The sequence below is a fragment of the Bos grunniens genome, chromosome 26 (genome assembly GCF_055505025.1).
Source record: "Bos grunniens cultivar Pamir isolate PY7600 chromosome 26, Bosgru_T2T1.0, whole genome shotgun sequence".
NCBI classification, from domain to species: Eukaryota; Metazoa; Chordata; class Mammalia; order Artiodactyla; family Bovidae; genus Bos; species Bos grunniens.
The window spans coordinates 40,791,131-40,818,602 of NC_141190.1; the positions used below are offsets into that span (position 1 = coordinate 40,791,131).

At 46.2% G+C, this 27,472-nt stretch overlaps 1 long non-coding RNA gene across 1 annotated transcript in view; it reads right to left on the minus strand.

Moving 5' to 3' along the window:
* LOC147344443 (uncharacterized) overlaps positions 1-27,472 on the minus strand; it is a 217,775-nt gene that overhangs the window by 49,870 nt on the left and 140,433 nt on the right. The gene's annotated exons all lie outside the window — the stretch shown is intronic.

Consider the following 27,472-nt stretch of genomic DNA (forward strand, 5'->3'; position numbering starts at 1 on the left):
ATTTATAGCAATAAAAAGGGTGGGGAGGATTACCTGAAGACTCAACAATATAGGGTCACAAAAAGTCGGACACGACTGAAACCGCTTAATACAATATAGGGTTGGTTTAACAAATTATCTTGCAGGCGTGTTCAGTCGTGTCTGCAACCCTATGGACTGTAACCTGCCAGGCTCCTTTGTCCATGGGATTCTCTTGGCAAGAATGGTGGAGTGGGTTGCCATTTCCTCCTCCAGGGGATCTTCCTGACCCAGGGATTGAACCCGAGTCTCCTGAGTCTCCTGAATTGCAGGCAGATTCTTTACCACTTGAGCTATCAGGGAAGCCTGTAATGAATTATAGCTCATCTCTATATGGAAATACGAAGTATCCACCTAAAACATGTTGTGGAAGAATACGTCATGAGATGGAAAATTTTTCATCTCATGTTAAGTAGGAAAAAAAGAGTTATAAAGTTGGTCTGATGCCAGTCTCATGTTTTAAAACATAAAAGGGAAAGAAAGGAAGTGGGGGAAGAAATGAGAAGTCTGTACATCAAAATGTTTTAAAAAATACATAGTTTTCTCACCAGGTGATTGAATTATTGCCCTCTCCCCACAAGTTTCTTGCAATGATGGTAGTGATAGTTTAGTCGCTAAGCTGTGTCCGACTCTTTGCAGTCCCATGGACTGTAGCCCACCAAGCTCCTCCGTCCATAGAATTTTCCAGACAAAAATACTTGCCTTAGAAACATCCTCAGATTTTCTTGGCTCCAAACCTCCTAAGCTTCTTAATGTTTGGAACCAGGGTTTGTCTGTCTTGTATCTGCAGCCTCACGCCCCAACTCCCATCCCAGCAGAGTGGGCTGCCATTTCTTTCTTACAATGAGCTTCCATCAATTTATGATTTTAAACATTTATAATAATAATAGTAAACATAATAGAGAGGTAGAGGAAAGGGAGAAAAAGGGCATTGCGGGGAGAGGAGGAGAAAAACGCAACTGTCTGAAAAGAAGAGAGGCAAAAGGAAGGGAAGGGAAGAAAGGAAAGTAACTCATCCAGGCTGGTGGGTTTGAGAGCCCCTTTACGAGGTTCACTTACAGCTAAACACAACTGTTTTACAAGAGAAGAAAAGGAAACAAAATAAAGATTTTGAAGGTCTAAGTAATTATCTACTAAGTGGTTGGCATGTACACATTGGCTAGACAACCTCAGGCCACAATTTTCTTTGGAGAGAATGTGGTTCCCTTTCTTTATAAGACTAACTTAATCATCAACCTTGACTTTTTAGGTTTGAGGGATTATAAATAATTCATAATATTGTACAAATCATTTATATAATTTTCCTGAATGATCATTAGTTTCGCCATTTGACTTATTGAGAACCTGGCATGCAGTTTCACATCAGTTTATTAGCTAGTAAGGGCCTGGCTAGGGAACTCCTGCTCATTAAAAAAATGATGACAAAATCGGGTAATGTTTCTCCTGTGAAGTTTTCCACTACCATCAGAAAGTACTCTCTGTGCCTAACTTAAAAAAGAACAAAATCCAGTTTGTGATGACCGGTCCTGGCCAGTGAGTGGTTAAAGCTTAAAAAGGAACATGTGTTTTGGGGGGAACTGTGGCTTATCAGCAGGGGTGGGAGCATCATCTCACGTGTTGTCCCTGGGCCCAGGGTAGGGGACATGATAAGGCCAGGGCTGGGACAGTGGCCAGCATCCCTTCCCTTGCAGCCTCTGACATCCTTTCTAAAGCAAACCAACAGCACCAGGCGTCCCATAGGCATCTGGTCCAAAGCACAGCTGGCCATCCCATCACACCTTAAGCTACAGGACACAGTTCATTCTCAATCGTCCAGGGCTGTTAAGTCAGGTTCTGTTCTCAGAATCTCAGACTGTCTTCCTCTTTCTGATTTTGGGTCACTTGAGCTGCCTACTTGCAATTACCCGCATCACACTAGGAAGAAAGTTGAAATCGCTGCCAAGAATGGGGCTTTCTGGTCACTGCTGCGTTAAGCACCTATTACATATGTGCCAGGTTCATCCCAAGCATTCATCAAGCAAGTATTTATTGAGCACCTACTCTGCACCCAAGCTTATTCCAGGCACTGAAGACATAGCAGTGAACAAAACAGATAAAGGCTACCTTTAGGTGGTGAGGATAAAAAGCCAATAAACAAGAATATATCATGTGCCAAACAGGTTAGGGCTAAGGAAAGAAACTAGCAAACAGAAACAGGCAGCATGAAAGGCTGCTGTCTGGATGGGGTGCCCAGGGAAGGCCCCACTGAGGTGACATCCCTGTAAAGAAGTGGAGGAGGTAAGCGAGTGAGCCGGGCAAGAATCTGGGGAAAGAAAATGCTAAGCAAGGAAACAGCAAGTGCAAAGGCCCTGGGGTCGGTCTGTCCTGGCAAGATTGAGGCACTGTTTCTCAACTCTTCTTTTTATTCTAAATATGTATTTATTTGGCTGTGTCAGGTTTGAGTCACAGCACTTGGGCTCTCCAGTTGTGGCGTGCAAGCCTCAGTAGTTATGGCACTCGGGCCTAGTTACTCTGTGGCATGTGGGATCCTAGTTCCCCATCAGGGATCGAACCTGCGACCCCTGCATTACAAGGCAGATTCACAACCACTGGACCACCAGGGAAATCCCCCCTTTTTCTTTTTTTTTAATTATCACTCTCCTACAGAGGCTTTTTAGGTATTTTTCCCCTAATTGTTTCTGATGAAATTTTATCGTATACTTATTTATGTCCTGTGTGTACATGTGTGTTCTATTGTATATCTGTATGTGTCTTGTGTGTACATGTGTATTCTGTAAGTAAAAAGAGGAAGATTGTTTTGTCCTTAAGAGTCAGTTTTTGCACCCTTGGGAGAGGGGACATCCCATACAGAATGCACGACTGTGCAAGCAGGCAGGTGGGCCTGGAGCAGAGAGAGGGGAAAGGTGCAGGAAGGAGAATCCAAGAGGCGACTTGAGATCTGCAAGGTCCGACTCAGGCAGGGCCTTGTAGGTCCGCACAAGGACCTTTCACTTCCAGGGAGGCTGGCGAGTTTTAGCTGAAGGATGACATGGTCTGAATTACATTTTCTTAGGATTGCTGGGGCCACTGGGAGCAAATACAGGACTATAAAAATGAGTGACAACAATCCTGGTCTTAAATAAGGTAATCGGCAGTGGACAGGGGGACCCCTCTTCTCTCCACCTCCCATCCTTCCGGCTCCTCCCCTTCTGCCCTTCATTTCTTTCCTCATTCCTTCTGGAAAGATTCACCAAGCACCTGTCCTGGACAGGCAGTGAAGATACACGTCAGTGGCCCGTGCTGAGTGGGAATAAAAGTGGTCACAGTATGTTACAGGGGCACAGAGTACGGAGCCCCAGCTATGGGGGAATGGGTGAGGGGTGGCTGGGGAGGGAGCTCACATGGCTTCCCGGGAGAGGAGTCACCTGGAGGCAGGTGCTGAAGGAGGTGTAGGGCTTGGCCAGGAGAAGAAGCTGTAGAAGCACTTTGGGGAGAGAGGGCAGTGTGGGTTGAAGCCAGAGCAAGGCCAGAGGACAGAGGAAGGAAGTGCAGGCTGCTGTCCTTTGTGGGAGGGAACACAGGTGTGAGCCAGGTGGCAGGGGCTTGAATGGACCCCAGGAGGGGCCGGATCTTGAGGGGCCTTAGAGGTCACATTCAAGACCTCAGACTTGATCTTGTAGAGTAGGGAGCACAGAAGGGTCTCGAGCTGCACTGTCACGGGCATGTCAGAGCATCTGCTTTGGCAGCTGCATGCAGGCTGAGGGAGCACATGTGAAGGCAGGTAGGGACTGGGATGTATCGTTAAGAAGTTCAGGTGACAGGTGCAAAGGGTCGGTGATAGGATTCCAAGGGTCCAGGTTGTCATCCTCTCTAATCGCTCTCATTATTCATCTTCCTCTCAGGCAATAAGGTGGAGGAGAAACCAGCCCAGCATCAAAGAAGAACCCCCATCTGTTCCAATAGAGACACGACTGGATAGACCATCAACACAGATTGTTCTTGTCTGCGGCTCCTCTGGAACTGTTGTTGCTATTCTTCCATCTCTAAGTTGTGTCCAACTCTTTGTGACCCCATGAACTGCAGCATGGCAGGCTTCTTTGTCTCCCTGTATTTCCTAGAGTTTGCTCAAATTCACGCCCATTGAGTTGGTGATGCTATCTAACCATCTCATCCTCGGTCACCCCCTTCTCCTCCTGCCCTCAATCTTTCCCAGTGTCAGGGTGTTTTCCCAATGAGTCAGCTCTTCTCATCAGGTGGCATAGGTGGCCTCTTTGACTGTAGACCCCACTTAAACATTTCCCCTGCACATTTTGAATGACTCAGGATAAAGCTAGTCAGAGGGAGTCAAAGGCAGAGTTCTCCCAGGAAGTGGGCAGGTAGGGCCAGCCCTGCTTCCCCAGGAAAGCCCTGGGGAAGGACCTGTGGGCACAGCCACGTGTCCCTCTAAGGATGACTATTTTGTGTAGAACATTTCTTCCAGCACAAGGCAGGTCAGGAGCCCCAGCCTGCACAACTCCAGGTCTGTCTGCCACTCCCTGGCAGCACCTCGGGCCCTCGGCTCCCTGCTCTCCACTATCTTCCTTTCCATGAACTTTAACTACACTTGGGCAGATCCGTGAGAATAAATTAAGAACAAAACAGACAAGGACCTGCATTCAAAGCAAAGGCTGACGCTCCTGGGGCCGGAGTCCATGAGGAAAATTGCTTCTGCGCCTCATTTTTCATTTTCTAACAGCCCGTCTCCTCCAGTTTCCACATCCCAGGTGGAGCCAGGGACAAGAACATTCCAGTGTCCAAGCCGCGATGCTGGAGGGAAACGAGACCTGGTGGCAGACCCCTCCCCACCTCGGACTCTGGGCCCTCCCCTGATTGCTCAGCGTTAAGGGTGAGAGGCAGGAGGTTGACCCCTCATGCCTCCACCCTCAGGAGAATGGAGTTGAAGCTACCGGTGTTCTTCCAGCATAGCCAATGACCAGCAAGGAGGGCACTGCAGAGACCCAGCTGTGCGGGGTGCTTCCTATCGCCTGCACTGTGAGGCTGCGTGCCTGGCTGGCACGGCTTGCAGAGGGGACAGCTAAGAGGTCGTGGCTGTCATCTAGGATGCCAACCTCAGACGTCCTCCAATGTGGCCAGTGCCCCCTCATGCCCGACTGCTGTTGCCCTCCGGGGACTACTGCCATGCATACGAAAGCACACAATAGTCAGCCGTGGTCAAGGGGCTGGCCGTGGGGACTTACCTGTCCTGGGTCAAGTCCTGGCTCCTCCCTCATGCTGTAGTCCACTATATCACACTGTGCTGTCCTGCACCACACTAGACTGTAGCATTCTCCCCTGCCCACACGGCTCTCTACCATCGCTGCGCTGTATCGTGCTGTGCAGCACTACACCATACCACGCGGCTGTACGTCACCCCACTGTACTAGGCTATGCTGTACTTTACTATACTCTAAGCTGTATATAGTATATGAATACCGTACTATACCATACTTTATTATAGTCTACTAAACCGTACTATAGTATATGATACTGCATTATACTGTACTATACTATACTTTATTATACTCTACTAAACTATACTATGGTATATGATGCTGTACTATACTGTACTATACTTTATTATACTCTACTAAGCTGTACTATAGTATATGATACTATACTATACTCTACCGTGGGGCTTCCCTCGTGGCTCAACTGGTAAAGAATCCACATGCCGTGCAGGAGATCTGGATTAGATCCCTGGGTTGGGAAGATCCCCTGGAGAAGAGAAAGGCTACCCACTCCAGTATTCCGGCCTGGAGAATTCCCTGGACTGTATAGTCCATGGGGTCACAAAGAGTCTGAGGCGAATACCAACTTTCACTTTCATACTATACCATACTATACTTTATTATACTCTAGTAAACTGTACTATTGGAGAAGGCAATGGCACCCCACTCCAGTACTCTTGCCTGGAAAATCCCATGGACGGAGGAGCCTGGTGGGCTGCAGTCCATGGGGTCGCTAAGAGTTGGACACGACTGAGCGACTTCACTTTCGCTTTTCACTTTCATGCATTGGAGAAGGAAATGGCAACCCACTCCAGTGTTCTTGCCTGGAGAATCCCAGGGACGGGGGAGCCTGGTGGGTTGCCGTCTATGGGGTCACACAGAGTTGGAAACGACTGAAGTGACTCAGCAGCAAACTGTACTATAGTATATGATACTGTACTGTACTCTACTGTACTTTATTATACTCTACTAAGCTGTACTACATAGTATGCTGTACTGTACCACACTGCACTGTGTGACCCTACCTTATACTCGACCATACTCCACCACACTATACTCTACTGCACTGTACTACACTATGCTAACTGTGCCACACCATCCTACACTAAAGCTTACTATAAGATGCTATGTGACACTGTACTACACTCTACTGTACTGTTCTATGCTACACACCACTAGCTGCACTGTATGCTGTGCTCTGCTATTTTTCACTATATTGCTAGTACAGCGCCTGGCATTTAGCAAGTGCCCGATAAATGGTAGGCACTACAATCATTTAATAAGCCCTCATCACTTGTCCATCTGGTTGTGGTCAACGTCCCCCCGACCCTCTCTCTGATCCCCTGGATCCATTCAGACCCCCATACTTCCATGTTCCCACTGTTTCTTACACAAAACTCCACTCTCGCCGTGACTGCCATGTATTTGACTGTCTGCCAGCTCCTGCATGGTGGGGACCGTATCCTTTCACCCATCTGTGACCTGATTGGCCCAGCTGTGTGCCTTACCCCTTCCCTAGGCTTGGCTGCCCAGGCTGGTCCTGCCTGCTCCCTCCTCTCCTCCTCGCTGCCCCCCTGATCCTGGGCATACACAGAACCTTAGAGTCAGCCTTTTCAAGTGATTTCCAAGAACGGTCACTGGAAAAAATCTTGCAACCATCAAACAAGGCTGATCTTATATGAGCTAGCACAAATCCAAAAGGAAACTAAGCAAACAGCGTTAATCTCATCATCGCCGTCAAATCTGGGCCCACAGCACAAGGTGACACGGGGCTGCAGGCTGCGCTTCTGGATTGTGTGAAGGAGGCTCCAGCGATCAGGCTGCCTCGAGATCAGGTTCACTAGGGATAATCACTGCAGTTGCAATTACATGTGCTGTTAACATACTTTGTCCCTTGTACGTGATACAGTCCAGAAGGTGCCCCGGGCACAGCTGCTCAGCACCTCTAGGGGTAAACCACAAGCCCTGGGAGAGAAGAAAGGGCGCCCTACCTGGAAGAGAAACAGAGCCAATGTGATGTCTGGAGTGGGTGCCTCTTTAGGCCAGATGCAGTTTTTTTTTTTTCTTCACCCTTTTCTCCTTTTCTTGTCTTTCTGTCTTTCTTTTCAACAACATTATTACAAGATGGAACTCCTCCTCTTCACGGAGAAAGAAAAACAACTCTCCCGGTGTTTTCAACCTTTTAAAAACAGAAATGTTGGGACAATCCCAAGTCTTTGAAACAAATTTCCAATAGTTTTTCCAGGTATTGCTGGAGGATTTGGAAATGAAGTAGTCCTTTAACCTAGTTCAGGAAAATAAGCAAGATTTACCATTCTGTAAAGATGTCACACTGTGCCCTCAGTCCTTGTCACAGGCTCAAAAGCCAGCTCATCTATGGATATTACTGTGAAAGCAGGTCCACTCCCTTTAGCTCAGACTCTGGGAGAGCTAACACATGATCTATAAGCAATCTGTTAAGTGGTCATGCATGGATGTGAGAGTTGGACTGTAAAGGAAGCTGAGAGCTGAAGAATTGATGCTTTTGAACTGTGGTGCTGGAGAAGACTCTTGAGAGTCCCTTGGACTGCAAGGAGATCCAACCAGTCCATTCTGAAGGAGATCAGCCCTGGGATTTTTTTGGAAGGAATGATGCTGAAGCTGAAACTCCAGTACTTTGGCCACCTCATGTGAAGAGTTGACTCATTGGAAGAGACTCTGATGCTGGGAGGGATTGGGGGCAGGAGGAGAAGGGGATGACAGAGGATGAGACGGTCAGATGGCATCACTGACTCGATGGACATGAGTTTGGGTGAACTCCAGGAGTTGGTGATGGACAGGGAGGCCTGGTGTGCTGCAGTTCATGGGGTTGCAAAGAGTCAGACACAACCGAGTGACTGAACTGAACTGAACTAAGTACTATCCATGGGGCCCTGCAGATTAAAGCTTGAGCCTTCAGCTTCAGAGTGTTCAGGGTAGGGGGGCATTTCTGCTTGACAGCAACAACAACAAACAAACCAAAAAGCAATGAATGTGAGCTCAGTGTGTTAGAATTTACAAAATTTTCCCTAATACTCCATCTCATTACAATACAGCAATGCCATGGGTAAAACTGGGGACAACAAAGAAAAGAGTATCTTTAATTTGTAAGCTCTGGGCATGTGCAATAAGATGGTGCTCGAGAAAGGCGAGAAGAGTGTAATTTGCTTGGTTCAGCCAGAACTGAGCCCCTGAGAGCTGGCAAGTTAACAGATTGCAGCCAAAACTGCAGCCCTCACGATTTTTGACTTGGGAGATAATGAAGCAATAAAAGCAGCAGAGCCAGCCAGCGAAGATTCTGCCCCTTGGGGTTGTCTTTGCCAGAGCAGCTGTCCACGGGTACCTGTCCAGGGTGCAGAGAGCGACTGCAATCCCCCAGCAGGCCAGCACCGCGGAGGACCAGATTCCCTACTTCAGGGGCAGTAGAACCTCGCCTCCCCGGGCTGTCACTGAGCCCGTGCTATACCAGGGCGGCCCATATGGCCTAGTTTTTGTCGCCAGAGACACAGAGCGTAAATAAACCCTAGGAGTACAGACGGGAGGCTGGCCAGGCTGGCTCCGCTTCTCCATCTCATCACAGGGTTGTCCGTGTGGAAACCGTAGCAGGGACCTTAGCCATTTTCCAGGCCAACGATTGCATTTGTCAGATGAGAAAAGTCCCCTCCTCCCCCAGAGGTTAGGGACTTGCCAAAAGTCATAGTGAGTCAACTGCAAAGAACAAGAAGTGGTGGCTAGGCACAGGGTGCATCGCCCTTACCCTTGGCGTTGGCAGGTTACTCAAATTCTCCATTTCCTCATTTTACCATGAGCGTGAGGTTAGTGCCCTCCACGTTCGATTCTCTGGACAATCAAATGCAAATGCATGGAAAGCCCAGTGCCAGGTTCCTAATAACTGTCTAAAGCTCTCAAGGTCTCTGCTATCCAGGTCAGAGGTACAGTGTGATGGATAAAAATCATGTGACCCTGGACTTGAATTTTGGCTTCGCCTCTAGTTATGTGACTTCAGATCAGGTACTGAGTCCTTCTGCACCCACAGTGTTTTCCTCTGTCAAGGGGAAGCAGTGACCCCACAGTTCACGGGCTCTGAGAATCAGAGATAATGAGAGCAAAGAGGGCTTATGGTTGGGAACCGCAGCTGTTATCATCGTCAGCTCATCCAAAGCTCCTCCCCCAGCAGCAGCGAGGACAACTGCTTTTATTGTGAAGAATGAGAAGCTGTGCGGAGAAGGTGCTAAGTGTGCGGCTGAGGGGGAGGCTGGCAGGAGTGGAGTGGCCGGCTGGTGGATGGCATGATCTGAAACAAACCATATGTTTAAAATTATGAGCCCAGATGTGTTAGGCTGAGGCGCCTAGACTCAATCCTTTAGGTGTCTCTAATGGTCTTCGAGGTTCCAGGAAACTTGCATTAAAATGCAAATCAGTTTCCTGAGGATCTTCTCTGTAGCTCAGATGGTAAAGAATCTGCCTGCCATGCAGGAGACCCGGGTTTGATCCCTGGAGAAGGGAATGACAACCCACTCCAGTATTCTTGCCTGGAGAATCCCGTGGACAGAGGAGCCTGGCAGGCCAGTCCATGGGGTCGCAAAGGGTCGGACACGACTGAGTGACTAACACTCCACTACAGCTTCCTGCGAAGGGAAACATAGGAAGTTATCCTCTCTGCAGATTGCTGAGCTGGGTTTATCTGGGAGAGGTTGGGGTGGGGAAGATGAGAGATAATTTGAAAGGACAAAGGCAAGAAGAGTTATCTTTCTATGGAAAGATGGTTATCTTTCTACTGAGCCCCACGGATGGGTCAGGGGCAAGGTGTAACAGGTACAGTGGAGGCTCACAAGGTGATGAAGGTCCTGGAGGAGAGACAGTGGGAGCAGGCAAGCTGGATGGAGCCTTTCACAGCCCTAGAATTCAATCCCAGCCAAAAGCACAGAGGTGTAAATTCCAGCCCAGTCCCCACTGTATGAGGCCAGGGCATTGAGGAGAGCTGGTCCAGATCAGGAGGCTTAGCAGAATTCACAGGGATGCATGAGAAGGCAGATAGGCCCGCAAACAAACCTTTGGAAAGGGAAGGGTCTGTTTCTTATGTGGGTTGTATCCCTTAATGTTTAACACCTTCCCTGATACACACTGGGGCCCAATTAACCTTTGCCCAGGAAACCACAAAGGCTGAAAAGATGAAAAATGGTCATGAATGTTAAAGGTTTGCTTTGTACACAGAAATCAGAAGACCTGATCCCCTAGCAGTGACAGCTTTCCTACTCTTAACACAGTCACCTCATTTCTTGTTACCTTTGAATGAATAGTAACTAGCAGAAGGAATATTTCTCTGTGAGGGTTCTGTGGTAGATTTTCTATTTTATTTCATTTTTTTTTTTCCTTTAAGGCTATTTCAAATTCTTTCACTGAAATCCAGTGTGGTGATTTCAAACGTGGACCTTACCATATGCCCAGGTGACTCAGCGGTAAAGAATCCGCCTGCCAATGGAGGAGACTCAGGAAATGAGGGTTCGATCCCTGGGTTGGGAAGATGCCCTGGAGGAGGAAATGACAGCCCACTCCAGTATTCTTGCCTGGAAAATCTCATAGAGGAGCCTAGTGGGTATAGTCCATGGGGTCGCCATGAGTTGGACATGACTGAGCACACAGCACAAGACTCACCTTACATGTATAACATCTGTCTGTACTAACGGGACTATGAACATATTTGCCTCCAGGTAAGAACTATTTTTAAAGTATTTTAAAAATTTAAAGACTATAGGAGTCATGAGACCAGGATCAGTGACAAAACTCTCTTTGTATCAGGAGGGCCTCTTCCGAGGATTACGAATTTCTAATTTTTGGTTCTGATTTATCCCACAACCTTAGTGGGATAACCTTAGTGAGATAACCCCATGACCTCCCTGTTGGTAACAGAATAATAGCAGTGGCTCCTCTTTATTGAGTCTCTGTTTGTTAGGAACTGTGCTCATTACTTTACTAAGTAATTCTTCTTTATAATAACTCAGGACCATTATCATGCCCACTTCACAGATTATAAACTGAGGCTTGGATGGGTTGTTGTGGTGTTCCAAGTCATACAGGCAAGAAACTGGCAGAGTCAAGATTTGAACCCAAGGCTGAGGCTGAATATTGGCACTTATTGATTAACTACTCTGCCTCCACTGATCAGGGGAAAGCATATGAGTCCTTGTCTTCAAATGCTCGTCTGTAAAATATTCTTCAAACAAGGAGAGAAACCAGTGTTGAGGGAAATACCACAAAACACACAGGACTCCCCAAAACACAGAGACAAAGGAAGTCCAGGAAATTAATGGGATGAGGACACATGGTTAGGATTTAGTTATCTAGTAAAAATATTCCACACTGCAACCTCTTGGCAAAAAGTACATTAAGGCATCCTTAAAAAAAAAACTCTAGCAAGATATGTCACATAGATCTTTTCAGACATGCCACATACCTATCTATTATTAGCCCTATTTCAATTTATTCATGGAGTGATAAGAATTTTCCAAGAGACTGTTGGCTTGAAGAGCCAGTATCTCCTTGAAAGATCTTTAGGTTCAGGAAGTCAGATAAAATGTTTCTTTTAATGATTCCTGAGTAAGCTCTGTGGTTCAGATTTGACTGCACTGCCCACTAGCTGCATAACCTCAGGCAAAATGCTTGGCCACTTTGGCTCTCTCCATTCTCATCTGTAAAATGGGACACCATTTGTGGTGGCAAGAGGGTAGCCAGAGTCAAGAAGCTTAGCTCATAATCCCTAGGAAGTGGCTAGCTCAGTGGGGTCTGATTGAATGGTTCTACAAAAGATTTCTTATTTTGGGCAAGAAACACGGGGCAGCCTTGACAAGACAGAAAGCCCCATCCCATTCACTCCAAAAGGAACGCCTCTCGGTGTCCTGAACACACAGCTTCCAGGTGGCGTGAGCCAAGACACATTCAAAGTGCCGGGTGCCAGGTTTAGTCCTAAACTCCGGTAGGCCCTCTCAGTGTTAAGCCAAAGGATTGGTCGGGGTTGGTGGGGGGAGCATTCTTCCATTTGTGACCTTTTAAATCCTGACCTCTGCCTGGCCCTTTTCTGAAGACGGTTTGCATTGCTGTTGAAGCACAGGCTAAGGGTGAGACAACCAGCCTTGGAGCCTTTTCCCCGAATTGTGTGACTTTTGAAAGACATTTATTTTCAAGATGGGCTTTTGTTCTTTTGGAAAAAGAAAAACCTCTCTTCCTTTCTGCATGTGGCTACAGCAGGCTGCAATTCACAAAGCTGCCAATTTCAACACATGTGCCTGGGCGCACGTAGCACACTCACACACACAGACGTGCATGAGTTAAGCCTCGTCCTGGCTCCTCTGAAACAATCCATCTTCAGCTTTCACTGTTAATTATGACTCTGTGCCCCGATAACCAAATGACACTGAGCCTGGAGTGGCTGTTCTGCCACTTCGCATCATATTTACGCAGGTTGATGAAATCATCCCGGGCAAGGTTAAGGCAAGTCTCCACAGTGCAAAGGTTCTGCTTAAAACAAACACTGCTTGCTTTTCAGGACCTGGCAGGGAAATTAAAAAGAAACCTAAGATGCTCGAGGCTTCTGTCCCGGTTTCCAGGCAACCAGATGCTGGGTGCAGGAAGGGAGAGGGGCTTTCTTCTGGTGCCAGACAGTATTGATAGACAGTGGGCTAACTTTCAGAGCCAAGAAGATGGGGAGGGACAGAGGAAGCCTGCATAAGCCTCATTACCCTAATCAACCGTAGAGTCAGCCCGTTGGCAGGGAGAGCTGGATTAGCAGCCCATCTGCAGGGGCTGATCTGGGAGAGACGCTTCTCTGTATAAAGACTCGGCTGCTATGTGGATGCGGATTCCTGGGGAACTTCTGCCTGGAAGCCACAGATGGGTGCATCAGTCAGGTGGGCCAAAGGAACCTGACACACTGCCTCCTCAGGGCGACCCAGGAACCACTCTGGTGGGTATGGTCAGGAGAGAGACTTGAGCAATGCTGGACATTTCTTTCTGGGACACATTTAACCAAGATCCCGAGAGGATGCAAGTGCCAGTCACAGTGCTAAGGCAGGATACAGGCTGAAGAAGATGGACAAGCACCAAGCCATCAGATCCACTTCGCTATTTCTTTTTATCAATGGCCAGAGCCCCTGCGGGATCACGTGGCGTCATGAAAATATCGGGGTGTCCGCAGACAGACCAGGGACCAAGTCTGCATTAGGCCACTTACAGGCAGGTGAGTGGTCCTCGGAACTGAGCCCAACACGTCCGAGCTTCCCTCCCTCTTCCAAAGGGCAGCTGTGGATCAACATTCAACACAATCATATTCTTACTACTCAAAAATGAGGGTTTCCCACCTGGAGAGTTTCTATGGTGACACTAAAAAATCCGTCCCACCAAAACAAATTCCTCGTTAATTAGGAATTAATCCTAATCAGTTCCTCAAGGATTGATCAGTGAGGTTCTCTGGTATTTTCCTACTCATTGAACTTGCAGTTCTCACAGTACTGGATGGCATAGGCAATGGACAGTACACGCACATTACAAAAACCTGCAGCATACCTCTGGTATTTAGTGAAAGAAGACTTTATGACCCCATATTCTATGCCAGGAATTATTATTCCCAGTGTTTTTGTTTTTGTTTTTGTTTTGGAGGAAGAAACTAAACTGCACAGCTGGTTCACAGTGCACGCTCTCCATCTCAGAATCCACAAGATTAAATCATTAAGTTGTCTTGAAGAAGGTGTCCCAGCCTGGCTCATTGCCACTTTTTCCCAGCACTCCTGCCCCTTGGAGTGATTCTTGGGGCTCTGAAGTGGCAGGAGGCAGTTAGGCTGCTTCTGCACCCCTGAATCACAAGCCTGTGTTTGGCCCCCACCCTGACTTGTGGCTTTGAGTTGTTCCAACAGCATCCATTGTGATCCTTGGTACCTACATGGAAAAATCGAAGGAGTAGGGGGACTTCCGTGGTAGTCCAGTGGCTGGGTTCGATCCCTGGTTGAGGAACTAGATCCCACATGCCACAACTAAAGATCCCGCATGCTGCCATGAAGATCCTGTGTGACGCAACTAAGACCCGGCACACACAAATAAATAAAAATGAATATTTACAAAATAATAAACATCAAAATCAAGGGAAGCCAGACAACAGGCAAACAGAAAACCAGAAGAATCAAATCCTCAGATTTTAGTCCTGGCTCCCCTGTTTGCTGGCTCTGTGGCTGTGGGCAAATTCCTGAAATTCCCCAAGCCTTGGCTTCCTCATCTCCAAAAGAGAAAGAGAATTTATGCACCCAGTCTCATAAGGCTAGTGTGAGAGTTAAATAACAAAATGCAGACAAAGCACTCGGCAGACAGCACCGGGGGCTTGCATGTTAGCTAGCAGTAGAATTTTCTCCACTAAATTCTTCCAAATCATCTTCAGAAGGCAACCCTACCTGCAGTTAAATGTTTTGGTCTCCTTTACTGAGAAGTGGGGGAAGGGGACTCACTAGGTCTGAGGCAGGAATAGTAAGAACAGTTCATTTTCACTGGGCTATTGTTCTAAACACCTTATAGGTTTGCCTCCTGTGGTCCTCACATTGATTCTGTGAGATAAACACTATTGCTGTCAACCTCTTTTTACATAAGGGCCCAGAGAGGTTAAGAAACTTACCTGGGGCACACAGCTGTTTCACCCCCACGGATCGCCTCCCTGCCCAGAGCACTTTCCCCCAGTCTGTCTGTCTTGCACTGAGACTTGGGACCAAACCCTTTCCAAGAGGTTGTTAAACTAAGATGAAGCCCAGAGCATCTCGGGATGAGGCGAGAGTGACGCTGGCGCCCTGCCTGTAGCACTCAGAGGCCAGGAACCCTCTCGGTGGGGAGGGGAGACACGACCACCAGGCGGCCAACAGCAGACCCAGCCTCCTTGCCTCACATGCACCAGATCGACCGCTTCCAGTTAAATAAAAATATCAAACCCCGTAACACGCCGAAGAGCACCTGGGGATGAATGTATTACTGAGCTGTCATCACGGCTCTCACTCGGCAAGTTCCCGGCACTCGTGTGCCGCGCACGTGGAAGTCCTTGGCAATCGGATCACGGCTTCCTTCTAACCCGGAGGATCCCACTTTTCGAGCCAACCCCCCAGTTCTGCCATCAGCCTCCCATACTAGCCACCCCCCCATTCCACCGCTATTCCTTTTACTTTCACTGGGCCCCGGCCCTTTTGGAACTGGAGGGGATTGGAAAGAGATGGGTGTTTTCCAGACGGGGCTGCTGGGAAGAGCTGGGGCATTTTGAGGGTCTCCCTAGAGGCTGCAGCAGGGAGAAGGGGGCCCAGGAGGAGGGACTCTGGGCCCCCCACCCGCTAGTATCTGTTTTACATTTTGGAACTCTGCAAAATTTTGTTTCAACAAAGGGCGTGGTGGCCAAAACCCCATTAAGTAATTAAATAATTAAATGCACAAGTCAAATCAAACTGCTGAGCAACAAGATTTCTCAGGTCCCATCTACCGTGAAAAATCTCTGCAGCGTCAGGAGTGCTCACTGAGGATATGGGAGCCAGTGCAGGAAAGCAAGCGCCAGGCTGCCTTTTGTGTTAGCTGGGGGCATGGAAATTAGCAGGAGCCACAGGAGAAGTGGGTTCAATCCCTGGGTCAGGAAGATCCCCTGGAGAAGGAAATGGCAACCCACTCCAGTATTCTTGCCTGGAAGATTCCATAGACAGAGGAGCCTGACGGGTTTCAGTCCATATGGTCGCAAAGAGTCAGACACAACTGAACAACTGAGCTTGGAAGTAACATGAATCATAAGTGAACAAGGCCGAAGACAATGAGAGGTGGGTCCCCAGTATGGCAAGTGTCTAAGAGCTCTTTTCTGCTCCTGAGTAAGGACAGGCATAAGGCCTGGTGGCCTTGGGGAGGGTCTGAGAAGGGAGTGAATCTGACTCGGCAACTGGAGGCCAGAGTTCGACTGAGTACCCCACCACCTTCCCCACCAAGATCATGATGTCCTTAATCCTCAGCTCTTGATTAATTCTTTCTAGATCCCAGTGGCAATAAACAGGATGTGATGGCTGGAGAAGGGGCCGGCGGGGGAGCGGTGACACTGAAACTCATCAATGAGTTCTGGCCACAGAGCATCTTGTGCTAATTGGAAGAAACATCACACACACACACACACACACACAACTGTTCATTTAGGGAAAAAAACAGGGTTTATTTAGATGATGCCTTATTTTTCTTTCTAAACTGAGTTCAAATTGGCATAAAACCATGTATTTTGTTTTGTCTGGTGGCCTCTCAATCTCATTATCTGATCTTCTTTTGAAGATGAAGATACACAGCTATCACAGTGAACAAAATGCCTGCGAGAGGCACCAAGCAGCTTGGAGTGGTTATAAAGATAAGCTTCCAGAGTCCCTGGACACTTGGCAGAGCACATTTGTCCCTTAAAGGCAGAAGGATCCAGACTGTGTTTTAATAATATTGTTCTGAAGGAGGCCATGTCCCTTCTAAGTAATGGCCCTTGAATTCACTCTTATTGTATTGCCCCATTTTATTTTATTCAGGGCATTCTATTGCTCCATTTTATTTTACTCTTGCCTTATGCCATATTATCTGTTTATAACCTTTCTTCTCTAGACCATAGCAGGAACCTCATCTGTCTTATTTACCAATGAATCCCCAACTTAGAACAGTGCCTGGCATATTATAGGCACTCTACAAGTATCTGAATTGAATGAATGAGTGAGTGAATGAATGAATGATGTAGAGTCTTAATACAAGTCTGGAGCAACCATGGTGCAGCAGAGATGTACCATCCAGGAGATCCAGTCTGCTACCCCAGGAAAATCCCTGAAACTCATTTTCCATAACCACACCCACGAATGGGTGACATCTCCACCAAATGGAATTATGTGCGATCGTGCATTAAGTTCACATATGTGAAAAGTTCCCACGTGTTGTCTGGCATGTGGTAGGAATGACTCAAGCTTTGTTGAATCCAAGATGCCCTCTGTCATTTCCCCCACTTCAGAGAAGAATAAACCTGAGGCTCAGAGGCTGGTGGACGTGATAAAGCCAAGACTCATGCCTGTGTGGTCTCGTTCTCAGATAACAGCTCTTTCTGCACTCCAAGCCACTTTTCCCAAACAATCTCTCTCTCTCTCTCCCTCTCGCTCATGCACAAACACACACTTAGTAGATGTTAGTGGTTTAACATTTAATTTGAAAAGTTTAATTTAACCTCAATTTGACATTTTCCCTAAACATCCTCTTCACTATTCTACTCAGCCAAATCACACTTCCAAGGGAAGGTTTCATGCAGACAGATGGAAAGAGGGACAAGGGTCATTTTCTGAGAAGTGGTGCCCAGATTCTGATTTCCCTCCTGGTGGCCCTAGTGGGCTGCAAACAACTTTCCTATCAAATCCCAGGGGACAAACCCCTGAACCATGGGGCCCCAGGGGCTCCTCCAAACTTCCCTTCCCTCCTAAGCTCCCACCCATAAGGGCAGCTGGTCCTCCAGGCGGGATGCAGAGCTAGGGCCAGGCCCTCTCACTCCCCACTCAAGCCTCCATGGGATGGGGATGAAGCTTTCTCCTGCAGGTGAGGAAAATCAGGCAGAGGTTTCTGGGCTGTACCCAAGCCAGGGTTTTGTTTTACATCATGATAAGAAATGGCTACATCCCACAGGGGAGGCCCTAAGTCTCCTTGAAGACTTGCATCCCTCCCTGGTGTTTCGATAAGAGCCCTGGGACAGGGGAACGTGGACGAGATGAAGAGTCACATTTCTCCCAGCAGCTCCTGAGCACCAAGCTAATCTCCTGGTAGGTGAGGGTGAGCAGAGATGGGCCTCCCTCCCTCCTCGCTATCTGAGAGTATTTTCTGTCACTGTGGAGAATGACAGAGGCTGCAAAAGGTCAAAAGGACACAGTCAGCAAGCTGAGGAGATAGGGTAGTAGAAGTCAGCTGGGAAGGGCCAGCATCCCAGAGAGGATACTGAGAACTGAAGAGCTGGGCGCTGCGTTGGAGGGACACTGGTTCAGAGTCTATCTCTGCCTCCCAAGCTGTTGATGCCAGAGAGTCAGTGTCCATTTCTATACATAAAAGTTGTGGAGGAATGAAACGAACTGGTCTTCAAGGGCCTTTGGTAGTCCCAGGAGATGCAGGTTGAAAGAAGGAATGAGTACTTGGTCTTAAGAAGGGGCATGACAGGTCAGGGTCATGGTTAACAAGCTCGCCGCTCCTCACTCCTTCACCCACTGGCTTTTAATCTATCATGATTTTGCAGCTTTCCCACTCTGAATACCAATTTCACTGAGCACTCAGCCTTCTTTGCCAGCTCCTTTTTTCTCAAAAACAAAGCTGCGTGGAGTTAGGGCCAGAGTGTGCACCCCTCCCCGCCATTCCCCACATACTTGATGATGATAAGAATCACAGGGTACCTGTTATTTAAAGAAAATAAGGGCAGAGGAGAAATGCAGGAAATTCCTGCCCCATTCCAAACAGACCCAGTCGGAATGACTGGCCAGGGCCATAGGAATCTGTATTTCTAATAAGTTCCCTGGGGATTCTTAGTATCAAGCAATTTTGATAAATGTATTTCAGGACATGGCTTCACATGTTTTTTTTTTTTTTTTTTTTGCCAAGCTCGACAGTAAAGGATACATTAATGCATAATGTACACTGCAAATCTACACACACATAAATGACCCATTTAAAAAAAAATCCAAGATAGATAATTAACGAGAACCTGCTGTATAGCACAGGGAACTCTACTTAATGCACTGCACTGACCAGAGTGGGAATGAAGTCCAAAAGCGAGGCGGTACATGTACATGTATGGCCCATTCACTCTGCTGTGCAGGAGAGCACGACACTGTGAGGCAACTGCACTCTGTACATGCTCAGCCACTCAGTTGTGTTCGACTCTTTGTGACCTGATGGACTGTAACCAGCTAGGTCCCTCTGTCCATAGAATTTTCCAGCCAAGGACACTGAAGTGGGGTGCCATTTCCCACTCAAGGGGATCTTTCCAACCCAGGGATCAAACCCAAGCCTCCTGCATTGGCAGGAGGATTCTTTAGCACTGAGCCACCTGGGAAGTCCAACTATATCCCAATAGAAATTTTTAAAAAAGAAGACTGCTCTCCCTTGTCATCTATGCTCTGTTTTCTTTTCCCATTTCATCCCACTTCATCCCCTTCTCTTTTAGTCTTTCAGTGTGACTGTCTCCGTGGTCCCTAAAAACCAATCTTCCAAGGCACAGCTTAAGAAATGTCAGAGTTCCTGATAAATGTACAGATATCCAGGTCTAGTTTTCAAGAAAATTAGAGATACCAAGGGAACGTTTCATCCAAAGATGGACACAATAAAGGACAGAAACAGTATGGACCTAACAGAAGAAGAAGCTATTAAGAAGAGGTGGCAAGAATACACAGAAGTACTGTACAAAAAAGATCTTCATGATCCAGATAACCACAATGGTGTGATCACTCACCTAGAGCCAGACATCCTAGAAGGTGAAGTCAAGTGGGCCTTAGGAAGCATCACTATGAACAAAGCTAGTGGAGGTGATGGAATTCCTCAAATCCTAAAAGATGATGCTGTGAAAGCACTGCACTCAATATGCCAGCAAATCTGGAAAACTCAGCAGTGGGCACAGGACTGGAAAAGGTCAGTTTTCATTCCAATCCCAAAAAAGGGCAATGCCAAAGAATATTCAAACTACTGCACAATTTCACTCACCTTCACGCTAGCAAAGTAATGCTCAAAATTCTCCAAGACAGGCTTCAACAGTACATGAACCTCCAGATGTTCAAGTTGGATTTAGAAAAGGCAGAGGAACCAGAGATCAAATTGCCAACATCCACTGGATCATAGAAAAAGCAAGAGAATTCCTGAAAAACATCTACTTCTGCTTTACTGATTATGCCAAAGCCTTTGACTGTGTGAATCACAACAAACTGTGGAAAATTCTTAAAGAGATGGGAATACCAGACCACCTTACCTGCCTCCTGAGAAATCTGTATGCAGGTCAGGAAGCAACAGTTAGAACTGAACATGGAACAACAGACTGGTTTCAAATTGGGAAAGGAGTATGTTAAGGCTGTATATTATCACCCTGCTTATTTAACTTATATGCAAAGTACATCATGAGAAATGCTGGGCTGGATGAAGCACAAGCTGAAATCAGATTGCCAGGAGAAATATCAATAACCTCAGATATGCAGATGACACCACCCTTACGGCAGAAAGTGAAGAGGAACTAAAAAGCCTCTTGATGAAAGTGAAAGATGAGAGTAAAAACGCTGGCTTAAAACCCAACATTCAAAAAACTAAGATCATGGCACCTAGTCCCATCACTTCATGGCAAATAGATGAGGAAACAATGGAAACAGTGACAGACTTTATTTTCTTGGGCTCCAAAATCACTGTAGATGGTGACAGCAGCCATGAAATTAAAAGATGCTTGCTCCTTGGAAGAAAAACTATGACCAACCTAGACAGCATATTAAATAGCAGAGACATTACTTTGCCAATAAAGGTCCATCTGGTCAAGGCTATGGTTTTTCCAGTAGTCACGTATGGATGTGAGAATTGGACTATAAAGAAAGCTGAGTGCTGAAGAACTGATGCTTTTGAACTGTGGTGTTGGAGAAGGCTCTTAAGAGTCCTTTGGACTGCAAGGAGATCCAGCCTTGGAGAAGGAGATGGCAAGCCACTCCAATATTCTTGCCTGGAGAATCCCATGGACGGAGAAGCCTGGCAGGCTACAGTCCATGGGTCACAAGAGTCCGACATGGCTTAGCAACTAAACCACCACCACATGGGCTAAGAAGCTGAGTGGGCAACACCAATAGTCTATAGAGATTAACTTAGAAAACTCAGGTGACACTTGGCTAAGCTCTCCTCTGCTGCTCCATCCTCCCCTGAGCTCTCCTAGGTGCCTAACACGGTGTAAACAGCAGGCATCCCATATGTGCAGGTTGCATGGAATCCAGGGCACACTTGCATTTTGACCACTGGTCTTAGTCACAAATGATCATGTGCTTTACATGCACAATTAAAGGTAAATTCCCTGGGGTCTGACATCTATGGATTACAAGAATCCAAAAGATTTTTATTTTATTTAGCAAACCCTTACCATATGCAAGCCACTGTTCCTGAGAGCTTTGCACATGTTAACTTTTAAGGTCCACATAAAATCCCCGTAAGAGAAGTACTGTGCATGTCCAACATTGGAGGTGTTGTAGCCATATTGTTGAGGCTTCCCTGGTGGCTCAGTGGTAAAGAATCCACCTGCCAAAGCAGGAGATGTGGGTTCTATCCCTGGGTGAGGAAGATCCCCTGGAGAAGAGAATGGCTACCTACTCCAGTATTCATGCCTGGAAAATCCCATGAACAGAGGAGACTTGTGGGCTACAGTCCATGAGGTCGCATAAGAATCAAACACGACTTAGAGACTAAACAACAATGACAACCCATATTGTTGCTAATCTTCCCACCTATCCTGTAAGGCACAAGGATTATTTTTCTTCATGGATGAGACACTGAAACTCAGAGGTTATGTAACTTGTCCAAGGTCCCACGGTAAGTAGCAGAGCTCCACTTTGAATCCTAGTAAGGAAGAATGAGTAATACCAGGAAGATTTTTGAAATGGCATTTAATCGTAGTTATCAGTAAGCTCATGCATGCTCAGAACAGCCACAGGTTGAAATGAGCCAAGCCCTGGGGGAGAAAGAAGCTCCCTTCTTGCAAACAGAAACAGAGACACAAACCAAAATGACTCACATAAGTTCCAGCCATGGGCAGGATGCCAGTAAACGCGTAACAAGCACCCCACCCCCCACCCCAAGTGGTTGGCTGAAAATGCCTATGGCTTCCATGTGCCCTCATTCTGTTCAAATGTAGTGACAGGGAAATTCATCACTGCTTATATGAATGTTTTTTTCAATGAGAGGAAGAAAGCTCTATTCACTCATGGAGACTTTTGTTCAAACATCAAGCTCCATTTTAATTTTCTAAGCAGCAAGTGTTGCAGTCAGCCGCGCTTTAAAACAATGACCCCAAATTCCTCTTTGCCTTCATTGCAGTGACTATGTTGTTACCGCTGAGTAATAGTCTTTCCCAGTTTGTGTGGCTAACCAGTATTTCTGAGTTAAATATGTCTCTCCGGGTAGCCCCAGGTAGATTCTGGGATGGAAAATCTTGCTCTTAATTTGGAAGAAAGTCTTTGTTGTCATCTTTTAATAATATATATGTACAAATATAAATTTATTTATAAACATAAGTGAAATGATTTGTGGGTGTAGAACTGCTTTTTTTTTTTTAACTATTGAAGACTGATCTGTTTTCATGATCTTGGGTTTCTATTCAGTTTGGTATAGTGCCTGTGATGATGACAGATTTTAATAGAAGGAAAGGTATTATGTTTGAAATTGTATACAAAGATTACTTTTGCATAGGGGGAAATTTTAAATGTGCTGTTCTCCCTGAATTTCCTTCAGTTGAATGTGCACATAAAAAATAATTAGTTGTTAAGTGTATCAGTTATTCACTGCTGCGTAACAAACCACCCCAGATATATTTGCTTAAAACCACAAATTATTGCTCCTCTTGGCTCTGTAGGTTGATGGGATAGTTGTTTTCCTGGTCTCACCTGGGCTCACTCATGTGGCCTCAGGCACTTGGCTTCGTAGCTGAGTGTGGCGAGTCTAAAGTGACCTAACTCACATGTCTGGGGCCTTGGTCTGGCTGTTGGCTGTGCCTCTCTCTCTGATATCTAAGTGGGGTTTTCGATCATGGAGCACTAGGGGGCCAAGATGGAAGGTGGATGCTCCAAGGTTTCATGAAGATCAAGTTCTGGAATGCCTTAATGTCACTTCTGCCATATTCTGTTGGCCAAAGTAAGTCACAAGGCCAGTTTAGGTATAAGGGGTGATGAAATAGCTTCCATCTCTAATAGGAGGGGCTGGATAATTCTTTTCATTGGTCCTATACACAAAATACATTCTCCCACTTGACCAAAAATTTGATCCCATTATAGTGTCAATCTCAAAGTCCAGGGACTTGATCATCTAAATGCAAATACAGGTGAGATGCCCTAGATGAAGTTCCTTGGGTGTAGTTCTTCAGTTGCAGCACCCCTTGAATCAGACAACTCAACTAAACTGTTATCTGCCCCTACTTTGCAACATACTTGGTAAAGCAGATCATCACAGTAGATATTTCTATTCAAAAGAGGAGAAATGGGAGGCACATGGCTTTTGCTGGTCCATAGCATTCTGAAGTCCAGCCAGGCCCAAATTTCCAGTTTTCCTACTCCAGGAGTATGGAACACTCCCTGATCAGGGCCCCTTCTGCTCCCTCGGACTGCACCTCAGTTAGGGCTGCTATCACAGAATACCATGGACTGGGGAACTTAGACAACACACATTTATTTCTCACAGATCAAGAGACTGGAAGTCCAAGACTCGCTGCCAGATTCCACGTCTAGGGAGGATTCTCTTCCTGATCTTTAGACGGCTGCCTTCTCACTCATTGTACGCAACTGGACAGAGAGAGAGAGCTCTGATCTCTTGATGCTCTCACAAGGGATCTCAACATGGGGCTCTACCTCCATGACCTGAAACAAAACCAATTACCTCCCAAAGGTCCCACCCCGAACACAACACAAAGGGGGTTGTGGATATTGGAGGGACCCACACACTCAGTCCATACAGAGTGGGTCCATAACCTGTTCTCCTTGACTCCTGGCTCCATTCTCTGGGTCTTGGCTCCACTCTTTGAGTTGTCCTTCCTTTCCCATTAGACATGGCACATTTTGCAACTGTATAGCTTTTTTCTCTGCCTGCTTCTTTCCCATAGAAATTTGGGGGCTCAGAGGCTCTTTTCATTTTGAACTATCTCTGCCTTTTTAGGTCTAATACAGTGTATTTAAAACTTTGTGAATTTCCCATAATTCTGATTGCTGCTGCTTCTAAGTCACTTCAGTTGTGTCCGACTCTGTGTGACCCCAGAGACGGCAGCCCACCAGGCTTCCCTGTCCCTGGGATTCTCCAGACAAGAACACTGGAATGGGTTGCCATTTCCTTCTCCAATGCATGAAAGTGAAAATTGAAAGTGAAGTCAGTCAATCGTGTCCGACTCTAGTGACCCCATGGACTGCAGCCCACAAGGCTCCTCCGTTCACGGGATTTTCCAGGCAAAATACTGGAGTGGGGTGCCAATCACATCCATTCTTTTTTGAGACAAACCTGCCTCTATTTGCTTCCCTGATAGCTCAGTTGGTAAAGAATCCGCCGCAATGCAGGGGACCCCATTCGATTCCTGGGTCGGGAAGATCCACTGGAGAAGGGATAGGCTACCCACTCCAGTATTCATGGGCTTTCCTTGTGGCTCAGCTGGCAAAGAATCTGCCTGCAATGAGGGAGACCTGGGTTTGATCTCTGGGTTGGGAAAATCCCCTGGAGAAGGGAAAGACTACCCACTCCAGTAGTCTGGCCTGGGGAATTCCATGGACCATGCAGTCCATGGGGTCGCAAAAAGTTGGACATGACTGAGCGACTTTCTTTCACTGCCTCTACTTTGGGCTGAGTGTGAATCTGCTGTAGGATACCCCCTTGAGATTCTCAGAAGCCCTTTGCTAGCTGAGAGAGCCTATGAGGCAGCAGTTTAAAACCTTCTGAGGTCTCATAGCTGGGATGAGGCTTGTGTGTGCTGAAATAAGAGACGGTCTTGTTTTCTAATCAAATCTGTCCTGAGCCCTCTATATTCCCTCTACACTCTGCTTGTAAAATAAACAGTTCTCCATCTCATCTTTCTCTTCATGTACACTATCACAGGCAACTAGGAGAAGCCAGTTGGTACTTTCCATATTCTATCTAGAGATTTCCTTTGCCATATCTATGAATTCCATGGATAGTTTTCTAGATTCCCTATTACCTTGGTGATATTAATAGTTTGGACTATTTGGGGCTATTGTTCCACTGGACATAACCTGGGTTGCCTTTTCTCTAGCCTTTAGCAGTCATTTCTTTACCTTCTTTTTAGCCCTAATAGTGCCCTGTCCACCTTCTGTCCACCTCCTAGTCCAATGTCATTAATTGTAGGTTTTTGTTACTGAAACAAAACCTATACTGATACCAGCTATGATGATTAATTCTATGCGTCAACATAACTGGGCCACAGGGTGCCCAGATATGTGGTCAAACATTACTCTGGATGTGTCTAAGAGGGTGTTTCTGGATAAGATCAACGTTTGAAATGATAGAGTGAATAAAGCAGCTTGCCCTCCCCAAGATAGGTGGGCCTCATCCAACCTGTCGAAGGCCTGAGTAGAACAAAAAGGGCTGACTGTCTCAATGGTAAGAACTGCCTGATCACTTGAGCTGGAATACCAGTCCTTTCTCGCCTTCAAACCTGAACCGAAACACACGTTCTCGAGTTTCTAGACAGTTGGTTTGGGAGTGGAACTACACTATCAGCTCTCCTGGGCTGATTTGCTGACTGCAAATCTGGGGACTTCTCAGCCTGTATCACCACATATACCAAAGCTACTGCTTCTGTTTCTCTAGAGAACACTGCCTAATATACCAACTTGGTGGTGTTGTTTTGTTTTTTTTTTTTTTACTGCATATCAAGACACTTAACAGCTAAAACATGGGTAGGCAAACTTTTGTTTCATACAGGACAACAGAATAAATAGCTTAGGCTTTGAGGGCCACATGGTTCCAGTTACAACTACTTGGTTCTGTGTTGAGGCATAAGAGCAGCCATAGACAATATGGAATGAATGAATGACTGTAATGCTGTTCTTTTGTTTTTTGGTTTTTGGTTTGTCTTGTTTTTAATTTTTATTTTATTTTTAAACTTTACAATATTGTATTAGTTTTGCCAAATATCAAAATGAATCTGCCACAGGTATACATGTGTTCCCCATCCTGAACCCTCCTCCCTCCTCCCTCCCCATACCATCCCTCTGGGTCGTCCCAGTGCACTAGCCCCAAGCATCCAGTATTGTGCATTGAACCTGGACTGGCAACTCGTTTCATACATGATATTATACATGTTTCAATGCCATTCTCCCAAATCTTCCCACCCTCTCCCTCTCCAACAGAGTCCATAAGACTGTTCTATACATCAGTGTCTCTTTTGCTGTCTCGTACACAGGGTTATTGTTACCATCTTCCTAAATTCCATATATACGCTTTAGTATACTGTATTGGTGTTTTTCTTTCTGGCTTACTTCACTCTGTATAGTCGGCTCCAGTTTCATCCACCTCATTAGAACTGATTCAAATGTATTCTTTTTAATGGCTGAGTAATACTCCATTGTGTATATGTACCTCAGCTTTCTTATCCATTCATCTGCTGATGGACATCTAGGTTGCTTCCGTGCCCTGGCTATTATAAACAGTGCTGCGATGAACATTGGGGTACACGTGTCTCTTTCCCTTCTGGTTTCCTCAGTGTGTATGCTCAGCAGTGGGATTGCTGGGTCATAAGGCAGTTCTATTTCCAGTTTTTAAGGAATCTCCACACTGTTCTCCATAGTGGCTGTACTAGTTTGCATTCCCACCAACAGTGTAAGAGGGTTCCCTTTTCTCCACACCCTCTCCAGCATTTATTGCTTGTAGACTTTTGGATCGCAGCCATTCTGACTGGTGTGAAATGGTACCTCACTGTGGTTTTGATTTGCATTTCTCTGATTATGAGTGATGTTGAGCATCTTTTCATGTGTTTGTTAGCCATCTGTATGTCTTCTTTGGAGAAATGTCTATTTAGTTCTTTGGCCCATTTTTTGATTGGGTCATTTATTTTTCTAGAGTTGAGCTGTAGGAGTTGCTTGTATATTTTTGAGATTAGTTGTTTGTTTGTTGCTTCATTTGCTATTATTTTCTCCCATTCTGAAGGCTGCCTTTTCACCTTGCTAATAGTTTCCTTTGATGTGCAGAAGCTTTTAAGTTTAATTAGGTCCCATTTGTTTATTTTTGCTTTTATTTCCAATATTCTGGGAGGTGGGTCATAGAGGATCCTGCTGTGATGTATGTCAGAGAGTGTTTTGCCTATGTTCTCCTCTAGGAGTTTTATAGTTTCTGGTCTTACGTTTAGATCTTTAATCCATTTTGAGTTTATTTTTGTGTATGGTGTTAGAAAGTGTTCTAGTTTCATTCTTTTACAAGTGGTTGACCCGATTTCC